Source organism: Sardina pilchardus, chromosome 4 (genome assembly GCF_963854185.1).
Source record: "Sardina pilchardus chromosome 4, fSarPil1.1, whole genome shotgun sequence".
Classification (NCBI taxonomy): domain Eukaryota; kingdom Metazoa; phylum Chordata; class Actinopteri; order Clupeiformes; family Clupeidae; genus Sardina; species Sardina pilchardus.
Window position 1 is genome coordinate 9,294,366 of NC_084997.1, and position 18,676 is coordinate 9,313,041.

General features: G+C 43.7%; 1 pseudogene; it reads right to left on the reverse strand.

The window, feature by feature from the left end:
* LOC134077985 (zinc finger BED domain-containing protein 4-like) overlaps positions 1-18,676 on the reverse strand; it is a 66,040-nt pseudogene that overhangs the window by 20,741 nt on the left and 26,623 nt on the right.

Consider the following 18,676-nt stretch of genomic DNA (forward strand, 5'->3'; position numbering starts at 1 on the left):
CCAAAGAGGAGGGGGAAAAAAATATGATTTGGATAAACTGCATGGTTCATTCCACATTAATTCTTTATTCAACTGGCATATCATGGAAATTTTAACAGTCATAGCAGATTAACCTCGTGTGTGCTCCCTCTGCCATTCTCTCTGATAGATTTACATGCATCAGGATCAGAAATGGCTGTTTGGAGAGAGACAGACGCTTTCCCCTCATTCCACCCATTTCTCACCAGACTGACCTCCTCCTCGTGAAATAATCACAACAGTTATGTTGGAATATTTAGGCATTAATAATGAATTGCTGGTGGTTTGGGCCATTCTCTATTCAGAAATAAGCCCAGGTGACCTTCTGTTCACTGCTCCTCACCCAGTCACTCAGACGCATGGGAGGTGAATGGCAGCCTATGGCAGTGAACAGACCTTCTAGGGAGGGGATATCATGAGATCTCATGGGCATCCTTATTGTCTCACATCTGGGGGTAACAGGAGAGGGTTGCAGCCTTTTATATGGAACATATCCACTTGTTTTTCATTTAAAAAGCAAAGAATAATCTAACTCTCACAACAATTTAATGTTTTTCATCCTAGAGACTAGTATCCATCTCTGAAACCATAACCAACTACTTTATGCACATTGTGTTATTTTTGGTCTGTTTGAAAGTTCAGTTATGAAAGCACTGAATTTGTGAAGGTTCTCATGTTTAGTATGAAATCCTAAATGATCCTAGATGTTTCATTTTCTAAAGGTTGCCATCCGTATAATACTCTGCTCAGATTACAAGACCACTGATCAACTGCAATTAACACTGATGAATATGTAACACCCATGCTTAGTTAATTCCTATACCTACAATATAACGTCTGGACAAAGAGCAAACATCATTACATTTGCACAGCAGAGATATATCTATAGTTTGGAAAAATAATCTGAATACTAATCAACTACTATAACTCAATAGCCCAAATTATGGAAATCTCAACACAGAAAAAAGGCCATTTCTGTTTTCTTAGTGGTTAAAATTGAATATCAATCATCCAGCATGCTCAAAACACATATGCCACATGACAAAAAATACAAATAATCTGAACATTAATAATTCAGTGTGCATTGTGTATTGTGGATTAATCATCTTTGTCCCTCAGTATGTCCTACAGCCAAAGTTGTTGACAGTTGGAGAGGGTGGGTGTTAGAGGGACTCAGAGATACGGCGCCTCACAATATCCGGAGTACTTTACCTAAATTTGCAATGGTGAATCGACAGGGCTCACAATATTCAACTATGGAATTTTGACTGCATATGCAGCGCAGCGCCCGGGAGATGCGGACAGACTGATAGCAAGCCTCCACACAAATGTGCTCTGTCTCTTACCCAAATAAATAATCGGACACCCGTCAGGGGAGATATAGGCATGACCCTCCATTTCCTGATAGGCTTTGTCTGTAGGAGAGAGGAGAGATCACCTTGAGTGTGCGGAGGAAGATAAGTGGCAGTGAGGGGGTGTCCAGTGCAGGTTATTTACTCCAAACAGGGAGTCCAATAGGAGAGATCTAATTGACTCTTAACAGTGCGCGGGGACGGCCACGCCGGTCCCTGGGTAATCTCCATGAGCCAGGCATGCAAAGGGGAGACCACGGCAGGGACCGGATTGATGCTGACTCGTCCGCCACATCCATTACAGCCCGCTGCTTCATTTGGGGAGGACTCCGGAGCCATTATCTGATTCGGGGACACTCCTGCCGCAAACCCGACATGTCAGGGGTCGGGCAGGGCAGAGGCGGCGTCCGGTCCGGGCCCAGCCCCCATCCTCAGCAGGGGCCAGTGCTTCAGGCCTGGTGGTTAAGGATCCCCTGCGGAGGCTGGCGGTGGAGAGAGGTCCACTCTGTAGTCCAGGCCTGTCACTCAATGGCACCGGGCACAGCCACACACACAGTAGGGGAAGGAGCGCGCCAGAGACTATAGTTAGAACTCTGGCATTTTCCGCCCTGCATCTCCTCTCTTCACGGCTGTTGCTATATCCTCCTCTCTCTCTCTCTCTCTCTCTCTCTCTACCTCTCTCTCTCTCTTTCTCTCTCTACCTCCGTCTCTCTGTCTGCCAGGCAGTCTTCTGTGCACACGCATTTGCACGGTCTTAGTGGTGTTTACTTCACGGCTGAAAACGACACGGCCTCCACAGCAATAAATGCCAAGTTACACTGCTGCACATCACATGGGAATGGTGTGATGGATATGAGACTGAGAGTAGTATGGTGCAAGGATATGTGACTACATACACGCCTTATCCTCGCCTACCTTTGCTGTGCTTACTCTAGCATTGTACTCGCATGGGACAGAAAAATAAGTATGTATAAGTATTACAAGTATTTAAGATGAAAAAAGTACACCACAAAAGGAGTAAAAGATTCACGATTGACAGAGATATAAGGCTCTAATTTGAATCTGCAACACGCACTACATACTGTACGGCTTTGCTCTGGGAATCACACAATACGAACTTGCGGTGATACCAATATTTGCTCATTTAATGACACATTGCAATATAGCAAAAATCAGTTGAGCAATTTGTAGCCATTTATTTACATCTTGAGAAACATGAGGGAGGTTAGATTTTAGATGGTTTAGATGTTTGCTGCTTATGATTTTTTAGAAGTTTGGCACTGACCCACCACTGCTACACTGCGTGTAGCGTGGTGATGTGTGGTATCAAATCAGCACAATGTTTTCTCCAGTTCATTGCCTTAACTTTAGCTTGTGTGGGTCGATATTAACTCATTGCATTGTATATTGCATGTCATACAGATTACACCCCATGGACACAATAGTCAGAAAACAAAGGTTAGAATGTAGAGTGTTAGAATGCCCACATACTACAGCAAGTTGCTAGCGAGTAAGTAGACCTTTAGATTTAGATTTCAGTAGACCTTTACATTGCTGCATCCAAAAGCCTCAGCCTAGCGTCCTTGAAGGAGCTGTCGTGTTGTCTTTGTGCTGGTGGCCAAGCAGCCCGATCAGCTGGGTGCCATCGCTTGGAGTTAACCAAAGCCGCCTGTGTCCAGCCAAGCACCAGTCAGGGCCACCACCACAACACACACAGATACTCGGCCAGGACGGCGGGGAGCTGACACCCGGCATTAGCCACGCGGGCGCCCTGAGAGAATAACACCACCAACTTCAGCTCCTCCGCCCCAAAGGGTGACCTCCCACAAGCACCCTCGTACCCAGCACCCCCCCCCCCCCACACACACACACACACACCCCACCCCCCTCTCAGGGTCCCGTGGCCCAGTCAGCCGCATGGACAAAGCCCACCGTGGGTAACGCGGCACACACGTGTCGTCTTGGAGACAGCGAGGACGGCTCAGCCACTCAGCCGCTCTGTTTGCGCCTGTATCGTGTGCTGCACTGCATGCTCTCTGCTAACTGATCGGCCACGATCTCACCACCTTCCTGGAGATGATGTGATTATCATTGATTACACACACGGTTTCATAGCTACACTTCCCCAAAGACAAACATAATTACGTTTGTAATTGTCAACATTCATCTACTGACCAATCCCATAAGTAGATTAATTTCCTGTAACCAAAATAAATATTGACTGAATAAATAATATACCCTGGCAGAAAGTGAAACCACAGTATGTACTCTTTATGTGCCACCCATCCATAAAGCATCATGGGTGCTCCTTCATCTGAAAGATTCACAAAGCTATATTGCTAAAGAGAAGCAATGGCCCAGATGTGACCATCTACCCTACCAGTTGATGTTTTATCAGGAGGAGGCCAGTGCTTTGTCAGGCCACACACACACACACACACACACACACACACACACACACACACACACACACACACACACATCCCTCAGTAAAGACTGATCTGTGGGGCATCTGAGACAACAAAGCACCATTTGACTGGCTGGCCATCCACAGGAGTGTCTGCTCTTCCTGTCTTTGATGTGCCAAGGGTTTATTTCATCAATTATTAATCAAAGTTTGGTTTAAAACTCAAAGACACTCTTTTCAACAGGTTTTGTTTTTTTATATTCTTTTTTTAAATTAAAGATTGACTTGGCTGATTTCAATATGTCATCGTTTAGCATTATCTTGATAATAAGACTGAGTTCAACTATTTGTAGAGGTCACTTCTATTGTATTTTATCTGTGTCCATCGCACAGCAACTTAAAAGAAAACTAAATGAGTCAAAAAATACAGCTAAGATATAACTGTAAAATTTATGTCGGAGAAGTTAACTTTATTTTGGGGATGTTCAAAAAAAAAAAATCTCAGCCCAGTTCCCAGCTAAAAACTACATGCTTCAATCATAGCGCTAGCAGTAAGCACTGAAAAAGTGGAGGTGACAATAGAACCAATGGGAGAAGAAGAGGCCACATTCATGGCTCTCTCACAGCTTCCCAGACGTGTGCATCAGTGTACACATCACCACCCAGCCCACGCCACAGGGGCCCACAATACCAGTTCATTTGACAGAATTGATTCCAGAGGTCACTTTTCAGCCCGAATCCCCCCAATTCCATTTATGAATAAAAATAGTGCCTCTTGCAACTCAATTCAAGCATTCTATAAAAAATTCATCCATTCTTTGGAAATTTCAGCCATTCTGCACCCGCCAAGCCAACCCCAACCCCAACCCAACTGACTGCCCTCCCCCCACCCCTCCTTCTTTCATTGTTAGACAAATTGAAGTGTGCACTCGGAGGGTGGCCCGTGGTAAACAGAGAATCCATTTACCCATTCCATCCTGTGCTTGAGAGGACAGCCTGAGCCTTCAAAGAAGCCCAGCAACAATGTGAGTGACATCAGGTCATTCTGCTGTCTCGCAGTCACCTGGCTGATAGAATTGTTCTCGGTCCAGATAGGAGGGCCTGTGAAGCCGCTCTCTGTCATGGCCATATCTTATGATTGATGGCTCCATGGCCAGAGCGGACCTGCCCTTTTTAAATAATTTATGTTGCTATCGCGATGGACAACTAGCTTATATCCGCAGTTGTTATTTTTACATTGACTGGAGGGATCAATACTTTAAAGACTCGAGATGGCCACTAATGAACTTCTTAACAAGATCTCTGGGGTATAAAACACTTGTGTGGTGTTTCCTCAGTCCTGTAAAAATGAGGGGAAAATACACCAGGTTTTCTTTTAGAATTTAAATTGGGGGATTGGAAAGGCCTAACCTCAATTATTTGAAGGCAATCTAACCTTTTAGGTCGGAAAAAAACCCTTCTCATTTCTTTACCCTCTACCTGTTTCTTGATGCAGTCATTGATAATATCTGAAAGTGATAACTAATGCTGAAAAACATAAGCTGCATAATACTTTGGAACAGTACAGTAAGCGCTACGTGTCGTAAATCAAAGCCCACATTCGTCCCCCTTATAACAAAGTGACAAATTAGCCAAACAATAGTGTTTGAATTCTTATTAAATTTGATTAATTCATATAATTAGTTGATCACACAACAGCTCGTAAAATATAGTAAATTAATTTCAGTTATGTGATTAATTTGTGAAACACTTGAATTAACATCAATAAATCAATTTGTGAATCAATTACATTATCATTTTTAAATAGAGAGTTAATAGTGTACTTTAACTGGTGGTTTAGAAGTGATCATCTATCATTTGACACGAGAAGGAGAACGGCTGCAAGGGGGAAGCTCCAATGATCAATGATGGCGCAGTTCTGAATCTGTCCCTAATGGGTCAGAACACTTAAGATCCTCACATAACTTCTCACAATATTACTCACATCTTCAGTTCAAGTACAACCCATCATTTAAGTCCATATACTGAGCATGTGATAACAATGTATCAGTACAAGTAGCAAATAATCCATATTGTGGCCACTGTCTTCACATTGACCCAAGGGAGCTCTCACAATCATTTACCAGCCTCTCCCCTGATCTCCCCCCGAGCATGACAGGCTCCTCGGCTCTATAACCCTAACCAGTCAGCATCTGCTCCCAAGCACTCTATGAAGGCTTGAGGATTGCCGAGAGTAACACTTGGAAAGCGAGAGATCATCAGGGCAGCGGTGCCAACAGACAGGAAAGTCGGGGAAGAGGCATCATGTGATTTTGCCCCTGGAAATTGGTTTGTATAGATGAGTGGCTCCGACGAAATGCGTGTCAGGCCTTCTCCTCCCGGGTCGCTTCGGAAACGCAGCAGCAGAAAAAAAAAAAAAAAGAAGAAGAAGAAGAAATCTCTGGCTCCACAGCGAGCCCCGTTCCCACTCAGCCAGCTGTTGAATAGATAACCCGGCGCTGTTAACGTGGCGCTGCCGCCTCAGAATTACACCGCCACTACACTACAATGAGCTTTGGGCCCCAGCTCTCGTTAATAATCCTGGGCCTTGTAACAGCTGTCGGATCACTCAGATCTAAGTGCGAGTGCTAAGAAAATGAGAGAAGGAGAGGAGAGAACAGGAGAGGAGAGGAGTGGAAATGTCAGCTGATGAGGAGGAAAAATGTACCTCCAACTTTGTTTAAGGTTCATGTGAGTGGAGCTTGATTGGACTTTGTGTTTGTGCCAATTCTCGTTACGCGGCGGTGCCGCCACGGTTTCTGACAGTTCTCCCTGTTTCTGTTCTGCCAGTGTACAGGGGTGCTCTTAACCATCAAAGACAAAAGAAAAGGTTAGAGACTTGCTCAGCACTCAATGCCTCCATTCCTCTTCACAATAGTGCGAACTGAAGGTATGGTTGCCAAGTAGGAAATAAATGTCTACCATTAATGAATACTGAGTATTTCTGATTGTTGCATAACACACCATATTGTGAATTGTATAACATTATGACCAATGATCTGTTATTTATCTTCCATGTTAATTCTAGTGGAGTCTCGTTAAACTATCTTTTAATCCCCCTGTAGCCACTGCCATTCATCTCATTAATGAATCCAGTTCCATATATTGTGGTTGAGCACATACCTGTCTTGTAGGTTCACACAGATGAGATATGAACTGAGAATCCTTATTAAAGAAAAGTGTGTTTAACCCTGAAAGCCTGAACACAGAATAGTATGCTGACTATGAAACCTGACAGCCTCAGTGCCCCATCACCACCCCGGGATAGACAACTGGTGGTGACAACTGTTGTTTCAGCCACAGACGTACAGTACGCCCTGCATCAGGGACAACTAGCAAGAACAAAGACATATGTATCTGGGGTGCCCATACACTTATGCTCCCTGATCCGTACCCAGTCCCTTCAGACTGTACCTGCCTGGGCTCCTTATGTACAGCACCTCACACAGGCCCCATGCATTGTTCCTGCATTTCCTCCTGACTGCACTGATTTGTTTTATTGCATTCTAAAGGACATACTTACAAATGCATTACAGAATCAAAATGCTTACCAACTTGAAACAATCCGTAATTATTGAGGTATTAAATTAATTCATTCTCTTGCACCAACAATTACTTGATGCTTCAGAAGATAATTTGCCATGTAATTCTCTCAGTGTTCTTTTTTTTTATCATCTCTCTCTCTCTCTTGCTCTCTTCCAGGAACTACCACAGACTGCTGTCTTACTCACTTTTTTTCCCTTTACACTTAACCCTGATAGCTCGCATTCATTTCTGAAGAGTAAATAAAACGTTTAGCCGAGAAGGGAGCATTAATTATCATGTTTCGTGGGCTGCTGTGTCTAAGTTAAGGGAATAATGAAATATGCTGTAATGAATGAGCGTGCACGGTGGAGAGGCAGAGCCGGGGGTGAAGCGCTGGAGGTGCAGCCGTTCCCCCACCGGAGACGAAATTTATGCCCAACACCCCGCTGATTGTTGCGAAGGTAAAGCACCAATAGGAGCATGTTCGGAGGTTTAATTTAAAGTGTGTTTCTCACTAGGCTGCTCACAACACTTAATTAAACTCTGCTGTTTTGGCAATGACAAATGCTGCCGTGCCAGAGGAAGCAGGGTTGCTGTGACTGAGAGGCTTTTGTAATTTCTTTCATGTGCAGCGACAGCCAGATCCAGGTCACAAAGTGGAGAATTAAAGAACTAAACAAGATTTAGGCACTGAGCTGGGGGCTTGGCTACAGTCATTTCTTTCACATGAATACGTCTCTCTCCCCGCCTCTCTCTCTTTCTCTCTCTCTCTTTTCTTTTACCTCCTTTCTTTATTTTTGCCCTCATTTAGGAGAGGGTTTTTTGTCATAGATATATGGGGTCTGAAGAAATGTGGCATGTTTGCATAGCCCTCTCTGCTCCATAGTACTTCCCATTTTTGTTTCACTTTGGGAAATGATTTTCAGCCTGTCACGCTACTAAAAGTCAATCTCCTTCTCTAAACTATTATATGCCGACGGTAGGGGAGATTGCAAAGTTACACTGTGTATTTGCTAAAAAATGGGAACATGTAACTTACTTTGGTACACTGGTCCATTTGTCACTGGGTCCCTCGGGCCTGGGTTCTGATCCATCCTTCCATATCTTTGGAGGTTATTGACTGTGGGGCATGACGAAGGGAACATACAGATTAAAACATGAACACACATTTTACACAGCAGAAACAAATGGGAAAAACCCCACGACAGAGTAGCGTTAAACACCAGGGGTGAATAATGGGCTACTGAGGGAATGAATCCATTTAATATGGAACAATGACTTATTTGGTTTCACTGCCGGTGTGATTCCATCACTGTGCATTTCGGGAAACTCATTTAAACTTGGAAGCCTGGGCGCAGGAGCCCTCCAAAGCAGCGGTGGTGGCTTGCCCCAGTGAAATGGAGTCACAGCGAAACACAAGCGCCAGCAACACTAGCAGTGAATAAACACAGAGATGCCTGCGAGGCACAAACGGGTGCTGAAGCATTTCATTCAATAATACAATCCAGACTTTTAAGTAACAGACCCCACTCCTTATGTCTTTTATTATAGACGTCAATGGCATTGGTGGGGGTGGGGTGGGGGTGGGGGGGCATTATTTCCTCAGTGGCGTTGCAATCTGCCACTTTGCTGTAATGCCTATCAAAGAGGAGGTTTTATGTGTTGGTGTATACAGGAAGGACTCTGTACAACACCTTTATTGAGCGTAAAAACTCTGCCCCTGGGTACAATATCCATCTGTGGTTATTCCACAATATTAAGGGTGAGCTTTTGTAGACATTACATGCGTAAATCTAGCGAATTATCACAATATTTTATCTCTGTCGGTCATAAAAAATAACACTTTGGACAGTGATAGTAGCCATAATATGAAGTACTATGCATGCACTGCTTAGGAAAACAACATTGTAAGAGAATGATTTCATTAAAAGAATGACCAAATCCATATGTTTGGCCAGATTGCCTGCATTTCAGGCAGATGTTGGTAATTGATGTCTTCTAGGCATCTGTCTTCTCTCACACCTAGAGCAGACAGACTATAATCACAGATTATCTCAACTGAGACTCAAGTGCCTGCTCTGATGAAGTTGAATATGAGAGGAGCATCAAATATCATGTAATTACCAGAGTAACAAATCTGACTGCACCCTCACACACATAATCGGCCTAATGATAATATCATCGTGGGTGCCACGTCTTGTACATTAAAAAGACTAAAGCATATGGCTTGATCAATGCTCTCAAATTACCTTGCTAGGGGTGCCTGCGAAGGCTGTGAGATATGCTTTCATTAAAAGAAGAAAAATGCAACCTAATGCCACTTATTCCACAGCAGCCCCTTTCCCCACCCAGCCAGGCACTCTCCAAAAAGAGAGATCACAAAAGAATGATCATTTTTGTCAGAGTCATAATAGAGCCAATGGTGTAAATTATATTTAATGCAGTGGCTATGTTTTTTTTTTCTTCTCTTAAAGCATCTCACATGTATTGGAGTGTTTTGAAAATGCCAGTGAGATGCAGAGGCATCCACTGGAGTTAACGGTGCAGCACTTTTGTGTTCACGAGCACAAACCATTAATCATGAGACTGGCCATATTCTTGTACTGCTTCTGCTTTCATTACTGGGCCTAATTAAACAGTTCTGTGAACTGGAATCTGAGATTCCTCTGTTACAGATTATCATTAATTATGGTGAAAGTGCTCAGAGATGTTGGACTCAATTATATTCTGCTCAACCCTGGCACTGGGTGATTCATTGCACCCGGCTCTCCACAGACGCACTGTCTCTGCTTATCACCAACCTCCACTTTTGTAAATTGGGCTCTGCCAGCCAACAAACTAAGAATTATGTGCTGCTTTTTTCATTACAAACATGTTGGAGGCGCACGGACCAATTAAGGACGGGCTATTCTGTATGGAGTGATGAGGCAATGGTGCAGGGGAAGGCTGGGGGAATTAGCTCTGTGTGTGTGTGTGTGTGTGTGTGTGTGTGTGTGTGTGTGTGTCTAGGCTTAAATGCATGTGGTTCTCAATACTTGGGGAAAATGTGGGGAGGGTTCATATCCAGCCTGTGTGCATATTTGTGTGAATGAGGATATGAGCAGAGAGACAGGGTAAGTTAGATTCCTTACCATGGTGAACCTGTAGGGATTGATTATGTACACCACGTTTATTATTTCACTACACTTCTACACTTCTACACTTAAATCAAAATCATTCATAAACCAAATTATAGCACAATTTAGGTTAATCTAATCTATAAGTGAAGTTAAGTACAAACACGGCTAAAATTCACAGTAAAAAAAGTCCTTAACATATGCTTTTAAAAATGGGAACATATAACTCACTGGTCCTTTTGTCACTGGGTCCCTCGGGCCTGGGTTCTGATCCATCCTTCCAAATCTTTGGAGGTTATTGACTGTGGGGCATGACGAAAGGGAATGTCTAGATTAAAACATGAGCATGCATTTTACACAGCAGAAACAAACAAATGACAAATAAAGAAAGAGATAAACAAATAAATAAATAAATATACAAAGCTTGCTTCTGTTGTAGTAAGGAGTGACTAGTCACACATCACATGCCCAGCACTAGACAATCTTTGTTGGAATCAGTGTGTGAATAAGATTATTGGCCATTTTACTCGAGGGTCAGAGAACCTGGAGGAGCCTGAGAATCAAAGACGAGAAGTTCTGACAGTAAGCCCTGCCTTAGCAGTTTGCACCATTTCATATGCCACAGTGGGTGGTGATTTTAATATATATGAAAATCAGCCATCCTGTGTGCAAGTGAGACATCGACGACACTGACAGATTTTCATGGAGACAAAACAAAAAGAGCTTTCCAAGGGGGAGATTTACATTCGTCTCCGGAAAGGCTTTATTTGTGGATGGTCTTAACGTCTGAATGGGAAGGAGAGTGTTCAAATAACACAGGGGAGGAAAACGCAAGAACAACAGGACAACAATCTAAACATTCCGTCTTTTTTACCAGAAGATTTTTTTTTTTTCAGGGCAGATCCCTGGATTAATCTCATAATTCCATAACTGGTGCTACCAAAAAAAAGGAAGAGAAAAGGAAATATTGAGACAGAGAGAGATGGAAAGAGAGCGAGAGAGAGAGAGAGAGAAAGAGAGAGAGAGAGAGAGAGAGAGAGAGAGAGGGAGGGAGGAAGCAGGAACAGGAATGGTGTTCACCAGTGGCAAAGAGGCAGCTCATTGAAAATGTAATACACTGCTGCCAAGTCACAGGTCAGCTGGCAATCTGAATTTTAAGAGGAATATGAATAATATTCTGTTTTATTTTGAAAATGAACTTTGTGCCCTCCATCATGAATCCAATATATGTCTTAATCTTCCAGGCTCTTGAAGCCCTCGGCTCCAGGAGAGGGCCTCTGACTCCTGCCACCTAATAAGGAAATCACTTGTTTTCTCATCCCTCTTCTCATTCTTATGGCTAGTGACACAAAAAATCTTTATTTTTGAAAGTAATTGGTAAAGCATGAAAACATGTGTGTTATATAATTTAGCTTTGCTGTGGAGTTCAGGCTTTCCAGCATTTCTTTCATGCATACAATTACACATGTAACACAAGACCACAAAAACAGGAGGGTGCGTCCATAACATTTGAATGGATTAAGTAGTCATAATCTTGCAACAAATTTTATTAACTGCATCTACGACTGGAATGATAACGGTTCAATTACTGGTTTGAATTGGTGGTGGTGTAAGAGGGGTTGATGGTTCATCACATCCTTAGGTAAATGAAGTACCACAATAAAAAGAGACCAACAGCACATGTTTAAAAATAATAATAGTGTGTCCCATATCGCTCGGCACAGGGTATTGCTGAACTCCCTCCTGCATGCTTCAACTAGTGAGAAAATCTGTCCCATAATATTCACCTTGTCAAAGAGATTCAACTTAAATACCAACAGCTGCCAAACTGATCATCCGAAATAATACTATGCCAGATGTCCCTTAAAGACAAATCCTACAGTATACATAATCATTGCCTACATACTTATTCAGACAAACAGCCTTATCATATAATAAGGCAATCTTTTTGAGGACGCTTTAACCTCTAATACAGAGAGCAGAGCGGTAGAACTCTCACAACAGACTTGTAACTTTGACTGATGTTGAATTTTTGGCCCCCACAAAAAAATGGGCCTCTGTCAGAAAATTATGAAAGACAAGGGTTGGGGATGTCCCCCAGTGTCATTTTTTTTTTTTTACATTAATATTTTGTCAGATTGCTGCATTTGATATGACGATGCACAGAAGCTTCAGCACTCACATGCCAAACCAGAAGAAGGAGGGAAGAAGGAGGGAAGAGGGAGGGAAGAGGGGGGAGGGAAGAGGAACTGTCAGCAGGGGCTAAGAGCAGGCTGGGGCAAAAACATCAGCCCCTCTCCTCCTCCTGACGAATGCACGGGCCTCGCCGACTGTCATCTCCTGCGACTGGACCAGTCAACACAAATAAGAGTGAGGAGGGGAAAGCTGCAAAGGCAGAGAGACAGAGAGAGAGAGAGAGAGAATGAGAGAGAGAGAGAGAGAGAGAGAGAGAGAGAGAGAGAGAGAGAAGGATCCCGGGTTCGTTGTGGCCATTACTTTTATTCCAGCCCCTACAGATGACATGATGTGAAAAATGAGCTTGTGTCTAGTCGGGCGCCCATTAGTGAGTGAGCGCATTATCTCCCTCTTTTCACACTGAATCTGCTCCCCTCTACATGCCGTGGCAGATGCGCCTGTGGAGTCACTCACGTTTATGGGCTTTTGACTGCCGCACTCTTTTAAAAGACAAGGGCCAGATCTGAAGTGCAAAATGGGAGGGGAGGGGGGGGCCAGAATAAAAGGGGAGGAGAGAGATGGAAAAGGAAGGAAGACAGCAAGGCTGTTATTGACCCTCAATAAAGACATGTTTGAGGTCAATTTCACTTCAGCTCTCTTATTATGATTTTGGCGAGGGGAGCGTTAGATCCACTCCACACTGAAATATGTGACGTGTGGAAGTAAATGACGCGGCAGTCAAGACCACTGATGATACTATACATAAATGGTCATCTTTGGCAAAGTGAAGTGTTTTTTTTTTTTTTAATGTCTATTGTTTGATTAATAGGTATGCTCTTTTTAGCACTTTCACTCTTCCAAGGCAACAACATACCACTTTCTTGTCTTTGATACATGGAGTTGCATATGTTACTACAAGTGTCCTCAAATAAACAAGTATCAATCTATACTTCTAATTAATTCTTAGCTCTGCCTGCACCAAAGCACTCCACACTTGACTCTTAGTGAAGGGAAATCAATTAAAATCTCAGATCAGGCTGTTAGTGTGACATTATTTTGGCTCAGGCTGACACAGTGGAACACACACACACACACACACACACACACACACACACACACACACACACACACACACACACACACACACAAACACACACACACACACACACACACACACACACACACACCTCCCTTCACAACTTCCCTCAGTCGCTCCAGTCAGTCAGTCAGTCAGGCTAGCAGAAGTCCGAATGGGCGTCAAAAAGGAGGGGCTGCCCAGGGTGGCCCAGGAGAAAGGGCCTGCAGAGGTTTTCACACTCTCCGCTCCGCTCCACCCAGGGCCCAGGCCGTCTCACAGGGACGGATCCCACTCACGGGCTCCCTCGCTCCCCAGCTGTCAGCAGCCCTTAATAAACACCTCTCAGCGCCGGCAGAGGCCTTCATCTCCAGTCTGCACTAAATTATTTTAACAAGGCCAGCGAGTGTAACGGGCATACAACAATGGCTTTGGAAAACACTGCGGTTTTAGACAGTGCGGAGTAAATCAATCCCTGCCTTCCCACTTGGTGCGGCAGTAGAAAATGATTTGTCTAACCGTTTATTTGTGCATGACTGTCTCTCCTCAGTAGTTCCTTCAGTTCTGAAAACATAACATAGTATTTCATCATGTGAACAGCAGAATCCAGAAGGTGCATGGCCCAGTGATTCCTCTAAATAACAGAGGGAATGCTGGCAGTCTCCACACATGAACCGGGCCGGCCCTCGGTTCAATCCCATCTCTGACATGAAAAAACAAGCCTCTGGGATGGAGTCAGCCACCTCGGCGGGCCGGGCCGGGCCCCCGTTGAGTGGCGGCACGCGAGCGGAGGGGTTAGTTTGATCGGGCCATCGGGGACAGTCGTGCCTTTCCTCCCACGACTCGGCGAAGCTGATGGAGAGCGGTTCTCCTCTCCTGACTGCTCGCCGAATCGCTCTCTCTCAACTTCCACTTCTGTCAGTCTCCTTCCAGAGCGCAAGCACGCACGCACACACACACACACACACGCACACACTCACTCCCCTGTGGGCTCGACTCCCATTATCAGCCAGCGACAGCAAAATCAGAGCTACAGCCACCGACTCCTGCACAAAGCCTGCTCTTAACTAAAGCCCATTCAACCATATGGACTTTATGTCCCACATGATCTGGTGTCTGTGTACATCAAGCGCTGGACAACATGAAAGAGAACGCGCCCGATGAGGGAGTTTTAACGGAGTTGGTGCACCCAGAGAAAGGAAGTGTAGGTTCACTTTAACAGTGGGACTTGATTATTCTGTTGTTTCATCACACGAGACAAGTTGCTCTTTTCCGTATTGAGCAAATGTACTGGCAGATTGGGAGATGTTTGTTTTGCGCTGTCAAGAAAAAAAAGAGGAACCGCGGCATGGTTCCACCAGAAATAAACACAGTGGTGCTGTGTCACCAGCTGCACACACTGTGATGAATTGCAATAATATGCTAATTAGCTGGAGTCCTCTTAAGATTTTTTTTTTTTTCATTTAGAAGAGGCTTCATCAAAAAACCCTTCTAAAAAGAGAGGCTTCTCACAGGGAGAACCTTCAGGTTTTAATCATTTTTTGAATTGTGAATAAATACATGAACATATGACCAAAGACTGTGATTGCCTTCAATCCAACTATATTAGCATTGAGGTCAGGATAAAACATGCTACTACAGTGTCCCTGTGTTCTTAACACCCAAGAAAAGGTAGCGTCATTACGCATTACAAAATTGAAGGGGTGCTGCTGCCGATGCTCAAATGGGTCCTTGATGGGACTGAAATGATAATGGCACTAAATATCTGTGGCGCGAGCCCTATGCTATTTGCGCACCAGTTAGATACATATCCCCCACCCCCACCGCAACACAATGGTGTGTGTGTGTGCTTCAAGGTTTCACGGCAAACACGGACGGACCCAGATACAGGGTCCATAAGACCTGAAGTGCCTCTTTATTTCCCAAGCCACACGGGCTGCCAGATCCGCCGTTTGTCCAGCAAACTTACAAATGACTGAGATGGCCCTGTTCGCCCCTTATTGTTTTCCTTCTGGATGTGAGGGATCTGCGAGTGGATGTGTTTAATTTAATGACAGAGGGGATCACTCGGAACATATTTAAAGGTCTATTCTGCCTTAGGCTATTGAGTTGGCTGGCAAATAGTGAAATGGACAGCGTTTATTCCACTGATCAGTAGGTTTTAACCTTGTTAAAAATGTACAGTTGGTCACAGCTATTACAGTTGGTCTGTAAAGAAACGGATGTTTAAGGCCTTGCTTTTATCTAACAACTGGGAATTTCGTCCTGAGAAACACAACTCCTGGTTGTAAATATAAATGCATTAAAATCATGTAGAATAAGTTATTCTTTTTGTATGTGGCATCTTTCAAAATGAATGCATGCCAGACAATTATGCTGACAATTGTACACTGACCTTTAAATCATTGTTGATTGAAATAAAAGGATTTTATAATTCCATCATGAATCAGACAATGTCTCTTGCTCAGGCTGTCACCAATCTGAAGCATTCTTGAAATTTGACATCATATGACTTTATCCTGGTAGCCATATTTTTCTGAACAATTGGCTTTTCATTTTAAAAATAATATTTTCAATTCATCATATCACAACGACACTACAAACCATTAGTGAAAGCACTAAAAAGTCACGTACAATCCACTGTATCACAATGTGACACAAATGTCACTGCTGTGTGTACAGGCTCCAAATCGCTTTAAGCCAGAATATTTTTGGTGGGCTGAAGTGCTCACACTAGACTCCATATTTATCATTTAGAGGCCCTGGGTACTGCGTGGCAAAATCATTAGCACTCCTTGCGCTGTTGTTCTTAATATGCTAACGAAACCAGACATAGCCAGGCCCCAGCACAGAGCATATCTTTCAGAATCTATTTCCACCAAACGCCCTCCACCGCTACCCCCGCCCTTGCTGGGGCTGGCCTCCCCGTGGAGTGGCAGGGAGCCCAGACAAATCGGCCAGTCACTTCCCATGAAGCGTCTATCTGCAAGCCTCCCAAAACCTGGAGGACACATGCTCCTGACTGACTGCGCTAACAAAGAAGCAACATCTCTCGCAGCTACCTGTGTCAACTGTAATCGCATACCAGGCCCACCGCGTGAGGATGTAATACAAACTCCTGTTGACCCCCTCCCCACAGAGAATGGCGCCGCCTCTAACAGTCTTTAGCACACCACACAAAAGGAAATAGGGAGACATTCACAATCATAGAGCCCATAGCACCCGCTTAAATGCAATTCTTAAACTGCTTTCATTTTTTTATTTGTTACATATCCTTATTTAACTCACTGTATTCACAGAGTGCATAGTATGCATTGACTATTCAAAACTGAGAAATGATATGCCCCTTTGAGAGAACCACATTACACCAAACGCAATACTGTATTTTCTGTCTGTGTTACCCCCTCAGTAGGAGAATATTAGCAATATTCAATTGGATATGGGTATTTAGTGTTAATAGCAACCCCTTAGCTCAAATATGAGCTGACAAACAAGTGAAGACAAACACAGCTTCTCCTGCTGGCACTGAAATATACACTCTCAAATAGAGCCGTGCCTCTCAGAATATGCTGTGTGGGAGAGGGTGCAGTGCAGAACAAACACCTCCTCTGATACGGCTTTGAACACGATAACAGCCTCTGACAGTGAGCAACGGCGGGAAAAGAAAACACTGCCGGTGATTGACATGACACCCGGGCTTCCGAGAAGTTTAGCTTTTAATGAGAAGCTCCAGCAGCCTCTCACACTGGCCCAGCCAGGCTTGGCACGTGGATAGGAGGGGTGGGAGACCCACTTGTAGCAGATCTCAATCGCGGCCCCCGCCAAAGCCCTGCTCTACCAGCCGACTATCCGCCCCATCCCCACCCCTCCCCTGCATCTTCCAGGGCCAGGGATGGGATGGCCGTTTGAAGAAAATGAGTAGATTCAGGATCAAGAGTCTTTCTGGAGGAATTTTGAGTCTGTTTGAGGATTATGACTTCTTCATCCACACTACAAAGTCCTGCATGGAAAGGCCTAGAATGGAAGCCCTTGGTGGCGAGGCTTAGCCATGCATGCCGGTTAATAGTGATGGAAGCGATTGCGTTAAGGGCTTTACGAAGTGATGGCATATCAAAATATTGTGCCAGGGCAAAACTTTCTCACAAGGAATTTTCACAATAAATGTAACAAAGTTCACAAATTCACCATGTCTCAATCCAACAACTTAGCCTTTTTGACACACAAGGGATAAGTAACATTATTTTCATAAATTTAAATCGGTTTTCAATTGGATTCTAAATCCGTATGCTAAAAATATTTTTTTATATATTTACTTTTTTTTGTTTTCAATAAAATGCCTTTTATTGTATTCCACAAGGTGTTTTTTATGTGATAATACAATCAAACTCGCATGAACTTATTTTGGCACATATATTGAAACAGGCCTTATCATACATCCCAATATTAAAGGAATAGAATATGACACTGCTATTGATGTACCATAGTCCATTTTTCTGCCTCAGTTGTGGCTTTTCCTCGCAGCTACACACACACACACACACACACACACAAACACAAACATACACACAGATTTACACAAGAGAGCCAGCTAATCTTTCCACAATCAAATCTGTCAGCATTTCCTCTGTTTACACCATAACCCGACAACACAACACACAATCAATACCAAAGGAGGATAAATGACTGTATGTGCCAATATTTCAGACAGCTCTGATAAAGGGCTCTCTGCCTCTCTAATAGATCCTGTGGGGAATACAGTCCATTTAGCGGCCGCTTTAAAAGGACGAATGCTCGTCAAGTGCTTATGGTGATGGTAATTAGTCGGTGATTAAACAATGTACCAATGTGGTTTCCAATAATCTAGAAAAAGTGCTGGGACCAGGCTTCGCTTTGAGTTATTGCGTGCAAAAATCTTTTACTTATAACATAGATATTTAAAGCTTCATTTATGATGACAAAAATAAATATA